The following is a 22,500-nucleotide window of genomic DNA, read 5'->3' on the forward strand; positions in this document are numbered from 1 at the left end:
GAGGCGAAGGATGCAGAAGTGAGAGCCGAGGGATGTAGCAGAGATAGCAATCGGGGTGTGTGATGCAGAAGAGATAGCAATCGAGGTATGCGGTGGGAAGGGCCCAGCAGCCAGAATGCATGAAGCGACGGATGAAGCAGTGATGACAACCGGGCTGTGAGGAGAGGAGGGATGCAGCCAAGAAAGCAATCAGGGCTCGAGGCAAGGGATGCATCAAGGATAGCAATCATGTTGTGAGGCGAGATTCCAAAGGCTAAACGTGAGAGGCTGCAGGGTCGACTCAGAGAGGTCTATGCATGTGAGAGGCTGAAAGCAAGGTCGACTCGGAGCGGTCTATGCATCGGGCGCGCTTGGGGCGACTACCAGTGCCAACCCCTTATCCCGCGACGCGTCCGACAAAGAGAACGTTCCAAGGCGGCAGAGGAGGTTACCAGCCGAAGGATGCAGTAGCAATAACAGGTATAGTTCCGCGGCGGCCGAGAAGACTCACCGCATAGGAATCGGGATGCGAGGCGAGGGATGCGGCGGGAAGGCCCCGACGGCTAAACGGAAGAGGCTGCAGGGCCGCCTCGGAATGGTCCAAGCATCGGATGCGATTGGGACGACTACCAGTGCCAACCCCTTATCCCGCGATGCGTCCGATACACAGATAGTTCCAAGGCGGCCGAGGAGCCTCACCGCATATCAATCGGGGTGCGAGGCGAGGGATGGGGCGGGAAGGCCCCAACGGCTAGACGGAAGAGGCTTCAGGGCCACCTCGGAATGGTCCAAGCATCGGACGCGCTTGGGGCGACTGCCAGTGCCAACCCCTTATCCCGCGATGCGTCCGATACACAGATGGTTCCAAGGCGGCCGAGGAGCCTCACCGCATAGCAATCGGGGGTGCGAGGCGAGGGATGGGGCGGGAAGGCCCCAACGGCTAGACGGAAGAGGCTTCAGGGCCGCCTAGGAATGGTCCAAGCATCGGACACGCTTGGGGCGACTACCAGTGACAGCCCCCTATCCCGCGATGCGTCCGATACGAAGATGGTTCCAAGGCGGCCGAGGAGCCTCACCGCATAGCAATCGGGGTGCGAGGTGGGGGATGCGGCGAGATGGCCCCAACGGCTAGACGGAAGAGGCCACAGGGCCGCGTCGGAATAGTCCAAGCATCGGACGCGCTTGGGGCGACTACCAGTGACAACCCCTTATCCCGCGATGCGTCCGATACGAAGATAGTTCCAAGGCGGCCGAGGAGCCTCACCGCATAGCAATCGGGGTGCGAGGTGGGGGATGCGGCGAGATGGCCCCAACGGCTAGACGGAAGAGGCTGCAGGGCCGCCTCGGAATAGTCCAAGCATCGGACGCGCTTGGGGCCACTACCAGTGACAACCCCTTATCCCGCGATGCGTCCGATACGAAGATAGTTCCAAGGCGGCCGAAGAGCCTCACCGCATAGCAATCGGGGTGCGAGGTGGGGGATGCGGCGAGATGGCCCCAACGGCTAGACGGAAGAGGCCACAGGGCCGCCTCGGAATAGTCCAAGCATCGGACGCGCTTGGGGCGACTACCAGTGACAACCCCTTATCCCGCGATGCGTCCGATACGAAGATAGTTCCCAGGCGGCCGAGGAGCCTCACCGCATAGCAATCGGGGTGCGAGGCGAGGGATGCGGCGAGATGGCCCCAAAGGCTAGACGGAAGAGGCTGCAGGGCTGCCTCGGAATAGTCCAAGCATCGGACGCGCTTGGGGCGACTACCACTGCCAACCCCTTATCCCGCGATGCGTCCGATACACAGATAGTTCCGAGGCGGCCGAGGAGGTGGGGGATGCGGCGAGATGGCCCCAACGGCTAGACGGAAGAGGCTGCAGGGCCGCCTCGGAATAGTCCAAGCATCGGACGCGCTTGGGGCGACTACCAGTGACAACCCCTTATCCCGCGATGCGTCCGATACACAGATAGTTCCGAGGCGGCCAAGGAGCCTCACCGCATAGCAATCGTGGTGCGAGGTGGGGGATGCGGCGAGATGGCCCCAACGGCTAGACGGAAGAGGCTGCAGGGCCGCCTCGGAATGGTCCAAGCATCGGATGCGCTTGGGGCGACTACCACTGCCAACCCCTTATCCCGCGATGCGTCCGATACACAGATAGTTCCAAGGCGGCCGAGGAGCCTCACAGCATAGCAATCAGGGTGCGAGGCGAGGGATGCGGCGAGAAAGCCCCAACGGCTAGAGGGAAGAGGCTTCAGGTCCGCCTCGGAATGGTCCAAGCATCGGACGCGCTTGGGGCGACTACCAGTGACAACCCCTTATCCCGCGACGCGTCCGATACACAGATAGTTCCAAGGCGGCCGAGGAGCCTCACCGCATAGCAATCGGGGTGCGAGGCGAGGGATGCGGCGAGAAGGACCCAACGGCTACACGGAAGAGGCTTCGGGGCCGCCTCGGAATGGTCCAAGCATCGGACGCGCTTGGGGCGACTACCAGTGACAACCCCTTATCCCGCGACGCGTCCGATACACAGATAGTTCCGAGGCGGCCGAGGAGCCTCACCGCATAGCAATCGGGGTGCGAGGCGAGGGATGCGGCGAGAAGGACCCAACGGCTAGACGGAAGAGGCTTCGGGGCCGCCTCGGAATGGTCCAAGCATCGGACGCGCTTGGGGCGACTACCAGTGACAACCCCTTATCCCGCGACGCGTCCGATACACAGATAGTTCCAAGGCGGCCGAGGAGCCTCACCGCATAGCAATCGGGGTGCGAGGCGAGGGATGCGGCGAGAAGGACCCAACGGCTAGACGGAAGAGGCTTCGGGTCCGCCTCGGAATGGTCCAAGCATCGGACGCGCTTGGGGCGACTACCAGTGACAACCCCTTATCCCGCGACGCGTCCGATACACAGATAGTTCCAAGGCGGCCGAGGAGCCTCACCGCATAGCAATCGGGGTGCGAGGCGAGGGATGCGGCGAGAAGGACCCAACGGCTAGACGGAAGAGGCTTCGGGTCCGCCTCGGAATGGTCCAAGCATCGGACGCGCTTGGGGCGACTACCAGTGACAACCCCTTATCCCGCGACGCGTCCGATACACAGATAGTTCCAAGGCGGCCGAGGAGCCTCACCGCATAGCAATCGGGGTGCGAGGCGAGGGATGCGGCGAGAAGGACCCAACGGCTAGACGGAAGAGGCTTCGGGTCCGCCTCGGAATGGTCCAAGCATCGGACGCGCTTGGGGCGACTACCAGTGACAACCCCTTATCCCGCGACGCGTCCGATACACAGATAGTTCCGAGGCGGCCGAGGAGCCTCACCGCATAGCAATCGGGGTGCGAGGCGAAGGATGCGGCGAGAAGGACCCAACGGCTAGACGGAAGAGGCTTCGGGTCCGCCTCGGAATGGTCCAAGCATCGGACGCGCTTGGGGCGACTACCAGTGACAACCCCTTATCCCGCGACGCGTCCGATACACAGATAGTTCCAAGGCGGCCGAGGAGCCTCACCGCATAGCAATCGGGGTGCGAGGCGAGGGATGCGGCGAGAAGGACCCAACGGCTAGACGGAAGAGGCTTCAGGGCCGCCTCGGAATGGTCCAAGCATCGAACGCGCTTGGGGCGACTACCAGTGACAACCCCTTATCCCGCGACGCGTCCGATACACAGATAGTTCCGAGGCGGCCGAGGAGCCTCACCGCATAGCAATCGGGGTGCGAGGCGAGGGATGCGGCGAGAAGGACCCAACGGCTAGACGGAAGAGGCTTCAGGGCCGCCTCGGAATGGTCCAAGCATCGGACGCGCTTGGGGCGACTACCAGTGACAACCCCTTATCCCGCGACGCGTCCGATACACAGATAGTTCCGAGGCGGCCGAGGAGCCTCACCGCATAGCAATCGGGGTGCGAGGCGAGGGATGCGGCGAGAAGGACCCAACGGCTAGACGGAAGAGGCTTCAGGGCCGCCTCGGAATGGTCCAAGCATCGGACGCGCTTGGGGCGACTACCAATGACAACCCCTTATCCCGCGACGCGTCCGATACACAGATAGTTCCGAGGCGGCCGAGGAGCCTCACCGCATAGCAATCGGGGTGCGAGGCGAGGGATGCGGCGAGAAGGACCCAACGGCTAGACGGAAGAGGCTTCAGGGCCGCCTCGGAATGGTCCAAGCATCGGACGCGCTTGGGGCGACTACCAGTGACAACCCCTTATCCCGCGACGCGTCCGATACACAGATAGTTCCGAGGCGGCCGAGGAGCCTCACCGCATAGCAATCGGGGTGCGAGGCGAGGGATGCGGCGAGAAGGACCCAACGGCTAGACGGAAGAGGCTTCAGGGCCGCCTCGGAATGGTCCAAGCATCGGACGCGCTTGGGGCGACTACCAGTGACAACCCCTTATCCCGCGACGCGTCCGATACACAGATAGTTCCGAGGCGGCCGAGGAGCCTCACCGCATAGCAATCGGGGTGCGAGGCGAGGGATGCGGCGAGAAGGACCCAACGGCTAGACGGAAGAGGCTTCAGGGCCGCCTCGGAATGGTCCAAGCATCGGACGCGCTTGGGGCGACTACCGTTGCCAACCCCTTATCCCGCGATGCGTCTGATACACAGATAGTTCCGAGGCGGCCGAGGAGCCTCACCGCATAGCAATCGGGTTGCGAGGCAGATTATTGGGAAGGGAACCCCCTGGGATGCGGCTCAAGCAGTGCCCAAAGGGACTGGAATGCGGAATCACATCGAGAGACCCAAATGCTATACGAGGGCTCAAATCGAATTATCGATTTGGCCACGACATGGACGCATCGGAACGACTACCTTTGCCGAACCACTCGCAATTGCATCCATACCGAAACCAATAGACATTTCCGTTAGAGCCCTCGCATAGCATTCGGGAATCTCGCATGCCCCTCTAAATCGACCAATGCTGGCGCTCAATGAAAATCCGAGCGCTACCACCGTTCGAGCGCCAGCATTGGTCGAGTTAGAGGGGCACGGGGGAGAATGCTCCAGTCAACACCTCCCCTATATAAGTTATTTGTCCGATTCTCGCACAACCGTAGTCTGCCTCGTCGAATCAAACAACGGTCCCAGATTCCGACTTCCGTTCCGTAGAGACCCAAAAGCTAGATGGAGGCTCGCAAGAAAGAGAGTCGGCGCATAGCAATCGGGTTTCTCGAACGTTTAGGGACCGAGCTCACTTGCGGATAGGGCAAAATCCGCCAAGCAACCCAAGAGCTAGACGGGGGCTCGAATCGAATCGCCTAGGCGGCCACAACAACGACGTGTTGGATCGACTACCAGTGCCAAACCATTCAGCAAGACTAGTCTGTGTCGAGGCCGGATAGAGATTCTCAGAGAGCGCCCGCATAGCATTTAGGAGACCTGCCGCGTCCCTCACACTCGACAAATGGTGGTGCACGTTTATAAATCCGAGCGATCCCAACCCTTTCAAGCACCAACATCGGTCGAGATAGAGGGGCACGGAGGGGGCTGCGTGAGACAACACAGTCCCCTATATAAGTTATTTGTCCGATTCTCACACATCCGAAGAATGGTCATCAAATCGGACAACAGCCCAAACTTCCGACTTCCGTCCCAGAAAGCCCAAGAGCTATCTAAAACGTTCATGGCCGGAACTCGATCGCGGCTATACCAGTCCGCCAAGCAACCCAAAAGCTAGACTGGAGCTCTAGTCGAATCACCTCTGTGGCCATTGCAAGGACGTGTTGGAGCGACTACCATTGCCGAACCATTCCGCAGGTCGAGTCCATACCAAGGCCGCATAGAGATTCACGATGAGCTCCTGCATAGCAATCAGGAGACTTGCCGTGTCCATCACAATCGATAAATCCTGGTGCAAGATTTTTGCATCCGAGCGCTCCAACCAGTCGAGCACCAGCATCAATCGACATAAACGGGCACGGGGGGAGGATGCTCGAGAACACTACCTCCCCTATATAAGTTATTTGTCCGATTCTCAAGCAGCCGAAGTCTGGTCATCGAATCGGGTCAAAGACCACAACTTCCGACTTTACCCACAATGCAAGTCATCGAATCGAACATCGGCCCCCGAGTCAGACTCCATGCGTATGTCAGGTCATCGGACCCAAATTCCGCCTTCCTGCGCATGGCGGGCCATCAATATCAACTCGGTCATCGGACCCAAACTCCGCCTTTTTGCGTATGGCACGCCTTCAAATCGGTCATCGGACCCAAATTCCGCCTTCCTGTGCATGGCGGGCCATCAACATCAACTCGGTCATCGGACCCAAATTCCGCCTTTCTGCGCATGGCACGCCATCAACTCGGTCATCGGACCCAAATTCCGCCTTCCTGCGCATGGCAGGTCATCGGACACAAATTCAGACCTCGCCAATATGCCTACGTATCGAATCGGTCATCGGACCCAACTTCCGACTTCATCCATACTGTAGGGTCTTTGAGGTTGGCGCGGTGCGCTCAACCCAGGGAGTCGACCCATCGAAGCATACACCTCCCCTATATAAGCTATTTGTCCGATTCCCACACCTGTGTAGTTTGCACCTCTGACCAGGACATCGACCCCAACTTCCGAACTCGACTGCAACGACGGCACCAGCGCCTTGGTGCGCACCTTGCGACGCACAGTCCCAACATTCGCCTTCCTGCACATGGCAGGTCATCGGACCCAAATTCCGACCTCGCGAGTATGCCTACATATCGAATCGGTCATCGGACCCAACTTCCGACTTCATCCATACCGTAGGGTCTTTGAGGTTGGCGCGGTGCGCTCAACCCGGGGAGTCGACCCAACGAAGCATACACCTCCCCTATATAAGCTATTTGTCCGATTCCCACACCTGTGTAGTTTGCACCTCCGATCAAGACATCGACCCCAACTTCCGAACTCGCCTCCAACGACCGAACCAGCGCCTTGGTGCGCACCTTGCAACGCACAGTGCCAACATTCGCCTTCCTGCACGTGGCAGGTCATCGGACCCAAATTCCGACCTCGCGAGTATGCCTACATATCGAATCGGTCATCGGACCCAACTTCCGACTTCATCCATACCGTAGGGTCTTTGAGGTTGGCGCGGTGCGCTCAACCCGGGGAGTCGACCCAACGAAGCATACACCTCCCCTATATAAGCTATTTGTCCGATTCCCACACCTGTGTAGCTTGCACCTCCGATCAGGACATCGACCCCAACTTCCGAACTCGACTAAAAAGACCGCACCAGCGCCTTGGTGTGCACCTTGCAACGCACAGTGCCAACATTCGCCTTCCTGCACATGGCAGGTCATCGGACCCAAATTCCGACCTCATGAGCATACCTACTAATCGAATCGGTCATCGGACCCAACTTCCGACTTCATCCATACCGTAGGGTCTTTGAGGTTGGCGCGGTGCGCTCAACCTGGGGAGTCGACCCATCGAAGCATACACCTCCCCTATATAAGCTATTTGTCCGATTCCGACACCTGTGTAGTTTGCACCTCCGCTCAGGACATCGACCCCAACTTCCGAACTCGCCTGCAACGACCGAACCAGCGCCTTGGTGCGCACCAAAAGTGCGCACTTTTGGAGGGCACTTTTGTGCGCTCCAAAGGTGCGCACTTTTGGAGGGCACTTTTCTGCGCTCCAAAGGTGCGCACTTTTGGAGGGCACTTTTTGGAGGGCACTTTTCTGCGCTCCAAAGGTGCGCACTTTTGGAGGGCACTTTTTGGAGGGCACTTTTCTGCGCTCCAAAGGTGCGCACTTTTGGAGGGCACTTTTTGGAGGGCACTTTTCTGCGCTCCAAAGGTGCGCACTTTTGGAGGGCACTTTTTGGAGGGCACTTTTCTGCGCTCCAAAGGTGCGCACTTTTGGAGGGCACTTTTTGGAGGGCACTTTTCTGCGCTCCAAAGGTGCGCACTTTTGGAGGGCACTTTTTGGAGGGCACTTTTCTGCGCTCCAAAGGTGCGCACTTTTGGAGGGCACTTTTTGGAGGGCACTTTTCTGCGCTCCAAAGGTGCGCACTTTTGGAGGGCACTTTTTGGAGGGCACTTTTCTGCGCTCCAAAGGTGCGCACTTTTGGAGGGCACTTTTTGGAGGGCACTTTTCTGCGCTCCAAAGGTGCGCACTTTTGGAGGGCACTTTTGTGCACTCCAAAGGTGTGCACTTTTGGAGGGCACTTTTCCTGTGCTCCAAAGGTGCACACCTAGGTGAGCACCTTCGACCACACCTTGTAGCACACCAAACTCTGACTTTCGACTTCATCCGCAATGCAGGGTCTTTGAGGTTGGCGCAATGCGCACAACCAGGGGAGTCGACCCATCAAACCCAACACCTCCCCTATATAAGCTATTTGTCTGATTCTCATACATGCGTAGCCTGCAGGAGCAATTAGGACATCGACCCCAACTTTCGGCTTCTAAACGAAAACAAGGTCTTTGAGGTTGGTGTAATGCGAACAACTAGGGGAGTCAACCCATCAAACCCAACACCTCCCCTATATAAGCTATTTGTCTGATTCTCATACATGTGTAGTCTACAGGAGCAATTAGGACATCGACCCCAACTTTTGACTTCTTAACGAAAACAAGGTCTTTGAGGTTGACGTAATGCGCACAACCAGGGGAGTCGACCCATCAAACCCAACACCTCCCCTATATAAGCTATTTGTCCGATTCTCATACATGTGTAGCCTGCAGGAGCCATTAGGACATTGACCCCAACTTTTGACTTCTTAACGAAAACAAGGTCTTTGAGGTTGGCGTAATGCGCACAACCAAGGGAGTTGACCCATCAAACCCAACACCTCCCCTATATAAGCTATTTGTCTGATTCTCATACATGTGTAGCCTGCAACAACGATTAGGACATCCACCCCAACTTCTGAATTCGTCTGCGTTGACCGCACCAAAGGTGCACGCCTTGGTGCTCACCAAAATCCGACTTCCGACTTCTTCTGCTATGCGGGGTCTTTGAGGTTGGCGCAGTGCGCACAACCAGGGGAGTCAACCCACCGAATGCAACACCTCCCCTATATAAGCTATTTGTCTGATTCTCATACATGCGTAGACTGCAGCAATGATTAGGACATCCACCCCAACTTTTGACTTCTTAAACAAGACAGGGTCTTTGAAGTTGGTGCAGTGCACACAACCAGGGGAGTCGACCCATCAAACGCAACACCTCCCCTATATAAAGCTATTTGTCCGATTCTCATACGTGTAGTCTGCAGCAGCGATTAGGACATCGACCCCAACTTCCGAATTCGTTTGCATTGACCGCACCAAAGGTGCACGCCTTGGTGTGCACCCTGGAGTGCACTTTGGTGCTCACCTCGGTGCACACTTTGGTGTGCACCTCGGTGTGCACCAAAGGTGCGCACCTTGGAGCGCACCAAAGGTGTACACTTTGGAGCGCACCACATAGGGTCTTTGAGAGGTTGGCGCAGTGCGCACACCAAGGTGGGTGTTGAGGTGCGTGCCGAGGTGGGTGGGTGCTAGGGTGCGCTCCATGGTGGGTGCCAGGGTGGGTGCGTGCTAGGGTGGATTCCAAAGAGGGTCATAGGGTGGGTGCCAAGGTGGGTTGGTGATATAGTGGGTTCAAAGGTGGGTACTAGGGTGGGTTCCAAGGTGGGTCACAAGTTGGGTGCCAGGATGCGTGGGTGTTAGGTTGGGTGCCAAGGTGGGCTCCTGCGTGGGTGGGTGCTAGGGTGGGTTTCAAGGTGGACGCGAGGGCGGGTGCCAAGGTGGGTAACAAGTTGGGTGTTAGGATGGGTGAGTGCTAGAGTGGGTGCCAAGGTGGGTGGGTGCTAAGGTGGATGCCAAGGTGGTTCACAGGGTGGGTGGGTTCTAGGGTGAGTTCCAAGGTGGGTCACAGGTTCAGTGCTAGGGTGGGTGTCAAGGCGGGTGTCGAGGTGCCTGGGTGCTAGGGTGTGGATGCCAATGTGGGTCATAGGGTGGGTACTAGGGTGGGCTGCAATGTGGGTGCCAAGGTGGGTAACATGCTCGGTGGGTTCTAAATTGGGTGCCAGGGTGGGTGTGCACCCACCTTGCCCGAGGTGGGTGCCAAGGTGCCAGTGTGGGTGGGTGCTAAGGTGGATGCCAAGGTGGGTGAGAAGGTGGGTGATAGGTTGAGTGGTAGGATGGGTGGGTGCCAAGATGGGTCACAGGGTGGGTGCAAGGGTGGGTAGGTGCTAGGGTTGGTGTCAGGGTGGGTGGGTGCTAGGTTGGGTTCCAAGGTGGGTGCGAGGGTGAGTGTCAAGGTGGGTCACAGGTTAGGTGCTAGGATGGGTGAGTGCTAGGGTGCAAAGGTGCCAGGGTGGGTGCTAGGATGGGTCGATGCTAGGGTGAGTGGCAAGGTGGGTCCACAAGTGTCAAGGTGGGTGCCGAGGTGGGTGCCAAGTCGGCGACTGCTATGGTGGATGCCAAGGTGGGTCACGGGGTGGGTGCCAAGTTGCTAGGTTGGGTTCCAAGGTGGGTGCCAACGTGGGTGCTAGGGTGCGTGGGTTAAAGGGTGTGTCACAACGTGGGTGCCAGGATGGGTGCGCACCCACACTGGCCAAGACGGGTGCGGGTGCAAGGTTGGGTTCCAAGCCCGGTCACAGGCTGGGTGCTAGGATGGGTGGGTGCCAAGGTGGGCACCAGGGTGGGTGCACCCACCCTGGCCAAGGTGGGTCACGGGGTGGGTCCTAGGGTGGGTAACGGGGTGGGTACTAAGGTGCGTGCCAAGGTGGGTCATAGGGTGGGTGCCAAGGTGGGCACCAGGGTGGGTGTGCACCAACCCTAGCCAGGGTAGGTCACGGGGTGGTTGTCGGGGTGGGCGTCAAGGAGCCAAGGTGGGTGGCAAGTAGCCAAGTTGCGTGCCAAGGTGGGTGTCGGGGTGGGTGCCAAGGATCCAAGGTGGGTGCCAAGGAACCAAGGTGGGTGTCTGGGTGGGTGCCGAGGTGGGAGCCAGGGTGGGTCCCAAGGTGAGTGCAAAGGTGGGTGCCAGGGTCAAGGTGAGTGCCAATGTGGGTTCCAAGGTGCCAGGGTCAGGGTGAGTGCCAATGTGGGTTCAAAGGTGCTAAGTTGGGTGCGAGGTTGGGTGCGAGGGTGGGTGGGTGCCAAGGTGTGCTAGGTGGAAGCCCGGGTGGGTCGGCATCCCATGGGTGTCGAGTTGGGTGCCTGATGGGTGCTTCTTGTCAAGTTTTAGTCGTCGGGACTCATTTCGAGCCTTAGAGGTCGTTTCTTGTCCGGTTGCCCTGTCTTCGACCTGGGAACCCAATTTTGGTCCTCGGGTCCCATTTTTTTTTGTCTCGCATCCCACTTTTGGCCTGTGGCCTTTTCGGGGTCGATTCTCGTTTTGGGCATCAGAGCATGTTTCTTCTCCTAAAACCCAATATTTGTTTATTAAGTCTCGGAACACATTTTTGTTCTCGTGGACCCATCATGGGTCTTGGAACGCATTTGTGGTCCTTGGGTCCCATTTTGCATCCCGAAACTTGTGTTTTGGTGCTTGATCCCTATTTTGGGTGCCCACCTTGCACCAAGTGCGCACCCGGGGCAAACCGAGCGCCTTGGTGCACCGGGGCAAGATCGAGCGTGCACCCGAGGCGCCCCGAACATGCACCAAGGTGCACTCGGCCCACATGTGAGCGCAGGTCGTTGCGCCCGAGGTGGTGTGTGGGCACCGCGTTGCAGACGGGACACTGCACGCACACGACGCCCCCTCCAGGTGCACGCACGTAGGCCGGGCCGGGTGCACACCCGACGCCCTAGCAAGGTGCGCGCACCCGGGCAGGGCTCACACTTGGCGAACGGGGCGCACTTCGCGAGGGAGGGTGTGCACCTCGACGGGGGTGGGTGGCCGGGGTGGATTCGCACGTGGGTCGCGGTTTGCTAAGTACACACTGCGACAAGCTCATAACGGGTGCGATCATACCAGCGTTAGTGCACCGGATCCCATCAGAACTCCGCAGTTAAGCGCGCTTGGGCCGGAGTAGTACTGGGATGGGTGACCTCCCGGGAAGTCCCGGTGTTGCACCCTTTTTTAGTTTTTCGCCGGGCGTCGCAATGCTATTTGAATAAACCTTTTGCCCGTTTGCGTTCTCGTCGGGGCCGGGCCGGGCCGGGGTGCGCTGCCCGCACTACCGCGCGCGCGGGGGCGACACCGAGCGCGCACCCGAGGCGCCCCGAGCACACAGGCCACGGTGCAACCCGGGCGTTGTGCGCGCACCCCGGTGCGCCCGAGGTGCTGCGCGCGCACCCAGGTGAAATCGGTGTGCACCTCGGCCAGTGCGCGCTCGGTCGAGTCGCGCACGTTGGCCAAGGTGCACGGTGATGTTTCTTACTCTAAGGTTCCGCACCAGACGCCCGGGACAGGTGAGCGAAGCTGGGCGGGGCCGGGTGCGCGGCCGGGGCAGGTGCACGCAGCTGGAGAGAGCTTTGGAGCACACTTCGGAGCGCACCAATGATGCGCTCCATTCAAAAGTTTCCTGAAAAGGCAAAAAAAGTTGAGATTATAGAATTTCCCACTTGAGAGATTGTAAAAAAAAAAAATTTAAAATGAAGGAAACGCGGGTGCCAAGGTGTGCGCAGCCCAGCCAAGGTGTGCGCACCAAGGCGCCCACCCTGGCGAAGGTGCACGCAAGGTGCGCACCCGAGGCAAACCGGACAATTAACCCAACTTTCGACTTCGCGCGCACCTTGGAGCGCACTTCGGAGCGCTCCTTGGTGCGCACCAATCTTGGGCACCTCGGAGTGCACCATGGCGCCCACCAAGGTGCGCACCCGGGGCAAACCGAGCTCCGACTTCGTGCGCACCTTGGAGCGCACGAAAGGTGCGCACCATGGCGCCCACCAAGGTGCGCAGCCCAGCCAAGGCGTGCGCATCAAGGTGCGCACCCTGGCGAAGGTGCGCACCCGGGGCAAACCGAGCTCCGACTTCGTGCGCACCTTGGAGCGCACAAAAGGTGCGCAACCCAGCCAAGGTGTGCGCACCCCGGTCAAACCGAGCTCCGAATCGTGCGCACCAGAGGTGCACGCCATCGTGCGCACCTTGGAGCACACTTCGGAGCCCTCCTTGGTGCGCGCCGATGTTGCGCACCTCGGAGCGCACCCGGGGAAAACAATGCAATTAACCCGACTTTCGACTTCGTGGGCACCTCGGAGCGCTCTCGGGTTCGCACCTCGGAGCACACCGAGGTGCGCACCTTTGATGCGCTGCCTTCACCAATTTCCAGAAAAGACAAGAAAACATTGAGAAGGTGTGCGCACCGAGGTGCCCACCCTGGCGAAGGTGCACGCGAGGTGCGCACCCGGGGCAAACCGGGCTCCGACTTCGTGCACGCCGCACCTTGGAGCACACTTCGGAGCGCTCCTTGGTGCGCACCAGGGCGCGCAACCCAGCCGAGGTGCCCACCCCGGCGAAGGTGCACGCGAGGTGCGCACCCGGGGCAAACCGGGCTCCGACTTCGTGCACGCCATGGTGCCCACCGCGGCGAAGGTGCACGCGAGGTGCGCACCCGGGGCAAACCGGGCTCCGACTTCGTGCACGCCGCACCTTGGAGCACACTTCGGAGCGCTCCTTGGTGCGCACCATGGTGCCCACCAGGGCGCGCAACCCCGCCGAAGGTGCACGCGAGGTGCGCACCCGGGGCAAACCGGGCTCCGACTTCGTGCACGCCGCACCTTGGAGCACACTTCGGAGCGCTCCTTGGTGCGCACCATGGTGCCCACCAGGGCGCGCAACCCCGCCGAAGGTGCACGCGAGGTGCGCACCCGGGGCAAACCGGGCTCCGACTTCGTGCACGCCATGGTGCGCACCGCGGCGAAGGTGCGCACCCGGGGCAAACCGGGCTCCGACTTCGTGCACGCCGCACCTTGGAGCACACTTCGGAGCGCTCCTTGGTGCGCACCAGGGCGCGCAACCCAGCCGAGGTGCCCACCCCGGCGAAGGTGCACGCGAGGTGCGTACCCGGGGCAAACCGGGCTCCGACTTCGTGCACGCCGCACCTTGGAGCACACTTCGGAGCGCTCCTTGGTGCGCACCATGGTGCCCACCAGGCCGCGCAACCCAGCCAAGGTGTGCGCACCAAGGTGCACGCGAGGTGCGCACCCGGGGCAAACCGGGGTCCGACTTCGTGCACGCCGCACCTTGGAGCACACATCGGGGCGCTCCCGGGTTCGCACCGGCGTTGCGCACCGTGGTGGGCACCTCGGAGCACACCAAGGTGGGCAGCGAGGTGCGCACCTTTGATGCGATGCCTTCACTAATTTCCATAAAAGGCAAAAAAAAAACGAGATTTTAAAATTTCCGTTTTGAAAGATAGTGAGAAAAAGGGAATGCTGGTGCCATCTTGAGCCCGCCCTGGTGCGCAGCCCAGCCAAGGTGTGCGCACCAAGGTGCCCACCCTGGCGAAGGTGCGCGCCCGGGCAATTAACCCAACTTCCAACTTCGCGCGCGCCAGGGTGGGAGCGCACCCAACAACCGGGCCTGGGAAGAGCCAATGCGAGAAACCCCACCAAACGCTCTGACAAAAAAAGAGGGGGCGCTCCAGTAACCCCGCTTCGGAGCGCACCCTGGGCAAACCCAGCCAAGGTGCCCACCCCGGCCAAGGTGCAGGCGAGGTGCGCACCCGGGGCAAACCGGGCTCCGACAACGTGCACGCCGCACCTTGGAGCACACTTCGTAGCGCTCCCGGGTGCGCACCTCAGAGCACACCAAGGTGGGCAGCGAGGTGCGCACCTTTGATGCGCTGCCTTCACTAATTTCCAGAAAAGGCAAAAAAAAAAGGAGATTTTAAAATTTCCGTTTTGAAAGATAGTGAAAAAAACGGAACGCGCGTGCCATCTTGAGCCCGCCCTGGTGCGCAGCCCAGGTAAGGTGCCCACCCTGGCAAAGGTGCGCACCCGGGCAATTAACCCTACTTCCGACTTCGTGCGCGCCAGGGTGGCAACCGGGCCTCGGAAGAGCCAATGCGAGAAACCCCACCAAACGCTCCGACAAAAAAAGAGGCGGCGCTCCAATAACCCCGCTTCGGAGCGCAGCCGGGGCAAACCCAGCCAAGGTGCCCACCCCGACGAAGGTGCACGCGAGGTGCGCACCCGGGGCAAACCGGGCTCCGACAACGTGCACGCAGCACCTTGGAGCACACTTCGAAGCACTCCCGGGTGCCCACCGGCGTTGCGCACCGTGGTGGGCAGCGAGGTGCGCACCTTTGATGCGCTGCCTTCACTAATTTCCAGAAAAAGGCAAAAAAAATGAGATTTTAAAATTTCCGTTTTGAAAGATAGTGAAAAAAAAGGAACGCGGGTGCCATCTTGAGCCCGCCCTGGTGCGCAGCCCAGGCAAGGCATGCGCACCAAGGTGCCCACCCGAGGTGCACACCCGGGGCAAACCGGGCTCCGACTTCGTGCAGGCCGCACCTTGGAGCACACTTCGGAGCGCTCCTTGGTGCGCACCATGGTGCCCACCAGGGCGCGCAACCCAGCCAAGGTCTGCACACCAAGGTGCCCACCCCGGCGAAGGTGCACGCGAGGTGCGCACCCGGGGCAAACCGGGCTCCGACTTCGTGCACGCCATGGTGCCCACCGCGGCGAAGGTGCACGCGAGGTGCGCACCCGGGGCAAACCGGGCTCCGACTTCGTGCACGCCGCACCTTGGAGCACACTTCGGAGCGCTCCTTGGTGCGCACCATGGTGCCCACCAGGGCGCGCAACCCAGCCAAGGTGTGCGCACCAAGGTGCACGCGAGGTGCGCACCCGGGGCAAACCGGGGTCCGACTTCGTGCACGCCGCACCTTGGAGCACACATCGGAGCGCTCCCAGGTTCGCACCAGCGTTGCGCACCTTTGATGCGCTGCCTTCACTAATTTCCAGAAAAGGCAAAAAAAAACGATATTTTAAAATTTCCGTTCTGAAAGATAGTGAAAAAAACGGAACGCGGGTGCCATCTTGAGCCCTTCCTGGTGCGCAGCCCAGGCAAGTTGTGCGCACCAAGGTGCCCACCCTGGCGGAGGTGCGCGCCCGGGGCAAACCGGGCTCCGACTTCGTGCACTGCATGGTGCCCACCAAGGCGCGCAACCCAGCCAAGGTGCCCACCGCAGCGAAGGTGCACGCGAGGTGCACACCCGGGGCAAACCGGGCTCCGACTTCGTGCACGCCGCACCTTGGAGCACACTTCAGAGCGCTCCTTGGTGCGCACCAGGGCGCGCAACCCAGCCGAGGTGCCCACCCCGGCGAAGGTGCACGCGAGGTGCGCACCCGGGGCAAACCGGGCTCCGACTTCGTGCACGCCATGGTGCCCACCGCGGCGAAGGTGCGCACCCGGGGCAAACCGGGCTCCGACTTCGTGCACGCCGCACCTTGGAGCACACTTCGGAGCGCTCCTTGGTGCGCACCATGGTGCCCACCAGGCCGCGCAACCCAGCCAAGGTGTGCGCACCAAGGTGCACGCGAGGTGCGCACCCGGGGCAAACCGGGGTCCGACTTCGTGCACGCCGCACCTTGGAGCACACATCGGGGCGCTCCCGGGTTCGCACCGGCGTTGCGCACCGTGGTGGGCACCTCGGAGCACACCAAGGTGGGCAGCGAGGTGCGCACCTTTGATGCGATGCCTTCACTAATTTCCATAAAAGGCAAAAAAAAAACGAGATTTTAAAATTTCCGTTTTGAAAGATAGTGAGAAAAAGGGAATGCTGGTGCCATCTTGAGCCCGCCCTGGTGCGCAGCCCAGCCAAGGTTTGCGCACCAAGGTGCCCACCCTGGCGAAGGTGCGCGCCCGGGCAATTAACCCAACTTCCAACTTCGCGCGCGCCAGGGTGGGAGCGCACCCAACAACCGGGCCTGGGAAGAGCCAATGCGAGAAACCCCACCAAACTCTCTGACAAAAAAAGAGGGGGCGCTCCAGTAACCCCGCTTCGGAGCGCACCCTGGGCAAACCCAGCCAAGGTGCCCACCCCGGCCAAGGTGCAGGCGAGGTGCGCACCCGGGGCAAACCGGGCTCCGACAACGTGCACGCCGCACCTTGGAGCACACTTCGTAGCGCTCCCGGGTGCGCACCTCAGAGCACACCAAGGTGGGCAGCGAGGTGCGCACCTTTGATGCGCTGCCTTCACTAATTTCCAGAAAAGGCAAAAAAAAAAGGAGATTTTAAAATTTCCGTTTTGAAAGATAGTGAAAAAAACGGAACGCGCGTGCCATCTTGAGCCCGCCCTGGTGCGCAGCCCAGGTAAGGTGCCACCCTGGCAAAGGTGCGCACCCGGGCAATTAACCCTACTTCCGACTTCGTGCGCGCCAGGGTGGCAACCGGGCCTCGGAAGAGCCAATGCGAGAAACCCCACCAAACGCTCCGACAAAAAAAGAGGCGGCGCTCCAATAACCCCGCTTCGGAGCGCAGCCGGGGCAAACCAAGCCAAGGTGCCCACCCCGACGAAGGTGCACGCGAGGTGCGCACCCGGGGCAAACCGGGCTCCGACAACGTGCACGCAGCACCTTGGAGCACACTTCGAAGCACTCCCGGGTGCCCACCGGCGTTGCGCACCGTGGTGGGCAGCGAGGTGCGCACCTTTGATGCGCTGCCTTCACTAATTTCCAGAAAAAGGCAAAAAAAAATGAGATTTTAAAATTTCCGTTTTGAAAGATAGTGAAAAAAAAGGAACGCGGGTGCCATCTTGAGCCCGCCCTGGTGCGCAGCCCAGGCAAGGCATGCGCACCAAGGTGCCCACCCGAGGTGCACACCCGGGGCAAACCGGGCTCCGACTTCGTGCAGGCCGCACCTTGGAGCACACTTCGGAGCGCTCCTTGGTGCGCACCATGGTGCCCACCAGGGCGCACCCGGGGCAAACCGGGCTCCGACTTCGTGCACGCCGCACCTTGGAGCACACATCGGAGCGCTCCCAGGTTCGCACCAGCGTTGCGCACCTTTGATGCGCTGCCTTCACTAATTTCCAGAAAAGGCAAAAAAAAACGATATTTTAAAATTTCCGTTCTGAAAGATAGTGAAAAAAACGGAACGCGGGTGCCATCTTGAGCCCTTCCTGGTGCGCAGCCCAGGCAAGTTGTGCGCACCAAGGTGCCCACCCTGGCGGAGGTGCGCGCCCGGGGCAAACCGGGCTCCGACTTCGTGCACTGCATGGTGCCCACCAAGGCGCGCAACCCAGCCAAGGTGCCCACCGCAGCGAAGGTGCACGCGAGGTGCGCACCCGAGGTGCACACCCGGGGCAAACCGGGCTCCGACTTCGTGCACGCCGCACCTTGGAGCACACTTCAGAGCGCTCCTTGGTACGCACCAGGGCGCGCAACCCAGCCAAGGTGCTCACCCCGGCGAAGGTGCACGCGAGGTGCGCACCCGGGGCAAACCGGGCTCGGACTTCGTGCACGCCGCACCTTGGAGCACACATCGGAGCGCTCCCGGGTTCGCACCAGCATTGCGCACCTTTGATGCGCTGCCTTCACTAATTTCCAGAAAAGGCAAAAAAAAGAAAAAAATGAGATTTTAAAATTTCCGTTTTGAAAGATAGTGAAAAAAACGGAACGCGGGTGCCATCTTGAGCCCGCCCTGGTGTGCAGCCCAGGCAAGTTGTGCGCACCAAGGCACCCACCCTGGCCAAGGTGGGTCACGGGGTGGGTCCTAGGGTGGGTAACGGGGTGGGTACTAAGGTGCGTGCCAAGGTGGGTCATAGGGTGGGTGCCAAGGTGGGCACCAGGGTGGGTGTGCACCAACCCTAGCCAGGGTAGGTCACGGGGTGGTTGTCGGGGTGGGCGTCAAGGAGCCAAGGTGGGTGGCAAGTAGCCAAGTTGCGTGCCAAGGTGGGTGTCGGGGTGGGTGCCAAGGATCCAAGGTGGGTGCCAAGGAACCAAGGTGGGTGTCTGGGTGGGTGCCGAGGTGGGAGCCAGGGTGGGTCCCAAGGTGAGTGCAAAGGTGGGTGCCAGGGTCAAGGTGAGTGCCAATGTGGGTTCCAAGGTGCCAGGGTCAGGGTGAGTGCCAATGTGGGTTCAAAGGTGCTAAGTTGGGTGCGAGGTTGGGTGCGAGGGTGGGTGGGTGCCAAGGTGTGCTAGGTGGAAGCCCGGGTGGGTCGGCATCCCATGGGTGTCGAGTTGGGTGCCTGATGGGTGCTTCTTGTCAAGTTTTAGTCGTCGGGACTCATTTCGAGCCTTAGAGGTCGTTTCTTGTCCGGTTGCCCTGTCTTCGACCTGGGAACCCAATTTTGGTCCTCGGGTCCCATTTTTTTTTGTCTCGCATCCCACTTTTGGCCTGTGGCCTTTTCGGGGTCGATTCTCGTTTTGGGCATCAGAGCATGTTTCTTCTCCTAAAACCCAATATTTGTTTATTAAGTCTCGGAACACATTTTTGTTCTCGTGGACCCATCATGGGTCTTGGAACGCATTTGTGGTCCTTGGGTCCCATTTTGCATCCCGAAACTTGTGTTTTGGTGCTTGATCCCTATTTTGGGTGCCCACCTTGCACCAAGTGCGCACCCGGGGCAAACCGAGCGCCTTGGTGCACCGGGGCAAGATCGAGCGTGCACCCGAGGCGCCCCGAACATGCACCAAGGTGCACTCGGCCCACATGTGAGCGCAGGTCGTTGCGCCCGAGGTGGTGTGTGGGCACCGCGTTGCAGACGGGACACTGCACGCACACGACGCCCCCTCCAGGTGCACGCACGTAGGCCGGGCCGGGTGCACACCCGACGCCCTAGCAAGGTGCGCGCACCCGGGCAGGGCTCACACTTGGCGAACGGGGCGCACTTCGCGAGGGAGGGTGTGCACCTCGACGGGGGTGGGTGGCCGGGGTGGATTCGCACGTGGGTCGCGGTTTGCTAAGTACACACTGCGACAAGCTCATAACGGGTGCGATCATACCAGCGTTAGTGCACCGGATCCCATCAGAACTCCGCAGTTAAGCACGCTTGGGCCGGAGTAGTACTGGGATGGGTGACCTCCCGGGAAGTCCCGGTGTTGCACCCTTTTTTAGTTTTTCGCCGGGCGTCGCAATGCTATTTGAATAAACCTTTTGCCCGTTTGCGTTCTCGTCGGGGCCGGGCCGGGCCGGGGTGCGCTGCCCGCACTACCGCGCGCGCGGGGGCGACACCGAGCGCGCACCCGAGGCGCCCCGAGCACACAGGCCACGGTGCAACCCGGGCGTTGTGCGCGCACCCCGGTGCGCCCGAGGTGCTGCGCGCGCACCCAGGTGAAATCGGTGTGCACCTCGGCCAGTGCGCGCTCGGTCGAGTCGCGCACGTTGGCCAAGGTGCACGGTGATGTTTCTTACTCTAAGGTTCCGCACCAGACGCCCGGGACAGGTGAGCGAAGCTGGGCGGGGCCGGGTGCGCGGCCGGGGCAGGTGCACGCAGCTGGAGAGAGCTTTGGAGCACACTTCGGAGCGCACCAATGATGCGCTCCATTCAAAAGTTTCCTGAAAAGGCAAAAAAAGTTGAGATTATAGAATTTCCCACTTGAGAGATTGTAAAAAAAAAAAATTTAAAATGAAGGAAACGCGGGTGCCAAGGTGTGCGCAGCCCAGCCAAGGTGTGCGCACCAAGGCGCCCACCCTGGCGAAGGTGCACGCAAGGTGCGCACCCGAGGCAAACCGGACAATTAACCCAACTTTCGACTTCGCGCGCACCTTGGAGCGCACTTCGGAGCGCTCCTTGGTGCGCACCAATCTTGGGCACCTCGGAGTGCACCATGGCGCCCACCAAGGTGCGCACCCGGGGCAAACCGAGCTCCGACTTCGTGCGCACCTTGGAGCGCACGAAAGGTGCGCACCATGGCGCCCACCAAGGTGCGCAGCCCAGCCAAGGCGTGCGCATCAAGGTGCGCACCCTGGCGAAGGTGCGCACCCGGGGCAAACCGAGCTCCGACTTCGTGCGCACCTTGGAGCGCAACCCAGCCAAGGTGTGCGCACCCCGGTCAAATCGAGCTCCGAATCGTGCGCACCAGAGGTGCACGCCATCGTGCGCACCTTGGAGCACACTTCGGAGCCCTCCTTGGTGCGCGCCGATGTTGCGCACCTCGGAGCGCACCCGGGGAAAACAATGCAATTAACCCGACTTTCGACTTCGTGGGCACCTCGGAGCGCTCTCGGGTTCGCACCTCGGAGCACACCGAGGTGCGCACCTTTGATGCGCTGCCTTCACCAATTTCCAGAAAAGGCAAGAAAACATTGAGAAGGTGTGCGCACCGAGGTGCCCACCCTGGCGAAGGTGCACGCGAGGTGCGCACCCGGGGCAAACCGGGCTCCGACTTCGTGCACGCCGCACCTTGGAGCACACTTCGGAGCGCTCCTTGGTGCGCACCAGGGCGCGCAACCCAGCCGAGGTGCCCACCCCGGCGAAGGTGCACGCGAGGTGCGCACCCGGGGCAAACCGGGCTCCGACTTCGTGCACGCCATGGTGCCCACCGCGGCGAAGGTGCACGCGAGGTGCGCACCCGGGGCAAACCGGGCTCCGACTTCGTGCACGCCGCACCTTGGAGCACACTTCGGAGCGCTCCTTGGTGCGCACCATGGTGCCCACCAGGGCGCGCAACCCCGCCGAAGGTGCACGCGAGGTGCGCACCCGGGGCAAACCGGGCTCCGACTTCGTGCACGCCGCACCTTGGAGCACACTTCGGAGCGCTCCTTGGTGCGCACCATGGTGCCCACCAGGGCGCGCAACCCCGCCGAAGGTGCACGCGAGGTGCGCACCCGGGGCAAACCGGGCTCCGACTTCGTGCACGCCATGGTGCGCACCGCGGCGAAGGTGCGCACCCGGGGCAAACCGGGCTCCGACTTCGTGCACGCCGCACCTTGGAGCACACTTCGGAGCGCTCCTTGGTGCGCACCAGGGCGCGCAACCCAGCCGAGGTGCCCACCCCGGCGAAGGTGCACGCGAGGTGCGTACCCGGGGCAAACCGGGCTCCGACTTCGTGCACGCCGCACCTTGGAGCACACTTCGGAGCGCTCCTTGGTGCGCACCATGGTGCCCACCAGGCCGCGCAACCCAGCCAAGGTGTGCGCACCAAGGTGCACGCGAGGTGCGCACCCGGGGCAAACCGGGGTCCGACTTCGTGCACGCCGCACCTTGGAGCACACATCGGGGCGCTCCCGGGTTCACACCGGCGTTGCGCACCGTGGTGGGCACCTCGGAGCACACCAAGGTGGGCAGCGAGGTGCGCACCTTTGATGCGATGCCTTCACTAATTTCCATAAAAGGCAAAAAAAAAACGAGATTTTAAAATTTCCGTTTTGAAAGATAGTGAGAAAAAGGGAATGCTGGTGCCATCTTGAGCCCGCCCTGGTGCGCAGCCCAGCCAAGGTGTGCGCACCAAGGTGCCCACCCTGGCGAAGGTGCGCGCCCGGGCAATTAACCCAACTTCCAACTTCGCGCGCGCCAGGGTGGGAGCGCACCCAACAACCGGGCCTGGGAAGAGCCAATGCGAGAAACCCCACCAAACGCTCTGACAAAAAAAGAGGGGGCGCTCCAGTAACCCCGCTTCGGAGCGCACCCTGGGCAAACCCAGCCAAGGTGCCCACCCCGGCCAAGGTGCAGGCGAGGTGCGCACCCGGGGCAAACCGGGCTCCGACAACGTGCACGCCGCACCTTGGA

The 22,500-nt window shown here is 60.9% G+C and overlaps 2 non-coding genes across 2 annotated transcripts; both read left to right on the forward strand.

Moving 5' to 3' along the window:
* Positions 1 to 11,838: 11,838 nt before the first annotated feature.
* LOC131861548 (5S ribosomal RNA) lies at positions 11,839 to 11,957 on the forward strand. The gene has a single exon (XR_009360621.1). It is a non-coding gene; the product is annotated as a 5S ribosomal RNA (ribosomal RNA).
* A 7,803-nt stretch (positions 11,958 to 19,760) lies between these two features.
* LOC131861471 (5S ribosomal RNA) lies at positions 19,761 to 19,879 on the forward strand. Its single transcript, XR_009360544.1, has one exon. It is a non-coding gene; the product is annotated as a 5S ribosomal RNA (ribosomal RNA).
* The last annotated feature ends 2,621 nt before the right edge of the window (positions 19,880 to 22,500 follow it).

The sequence above is a fragment of the Cryptomeria japonica genome, unplaced genomic scaffold (assembly GCF_030272615.1).
Source record: "Cryptomeria japonica unplaced genomic scaffold, Sugi_1.0 HiC_scaffold_26, whole genome shotgun sequence".
In the NCBI taxonomy this organism is placed as follows: domain Eukaryota; kingdom Viridiplantae; phylum Streptophyta; class Pinopsida; order Cupressales; family Cupressaceae; genus Cryptomeria; species Cryptomeria japonica.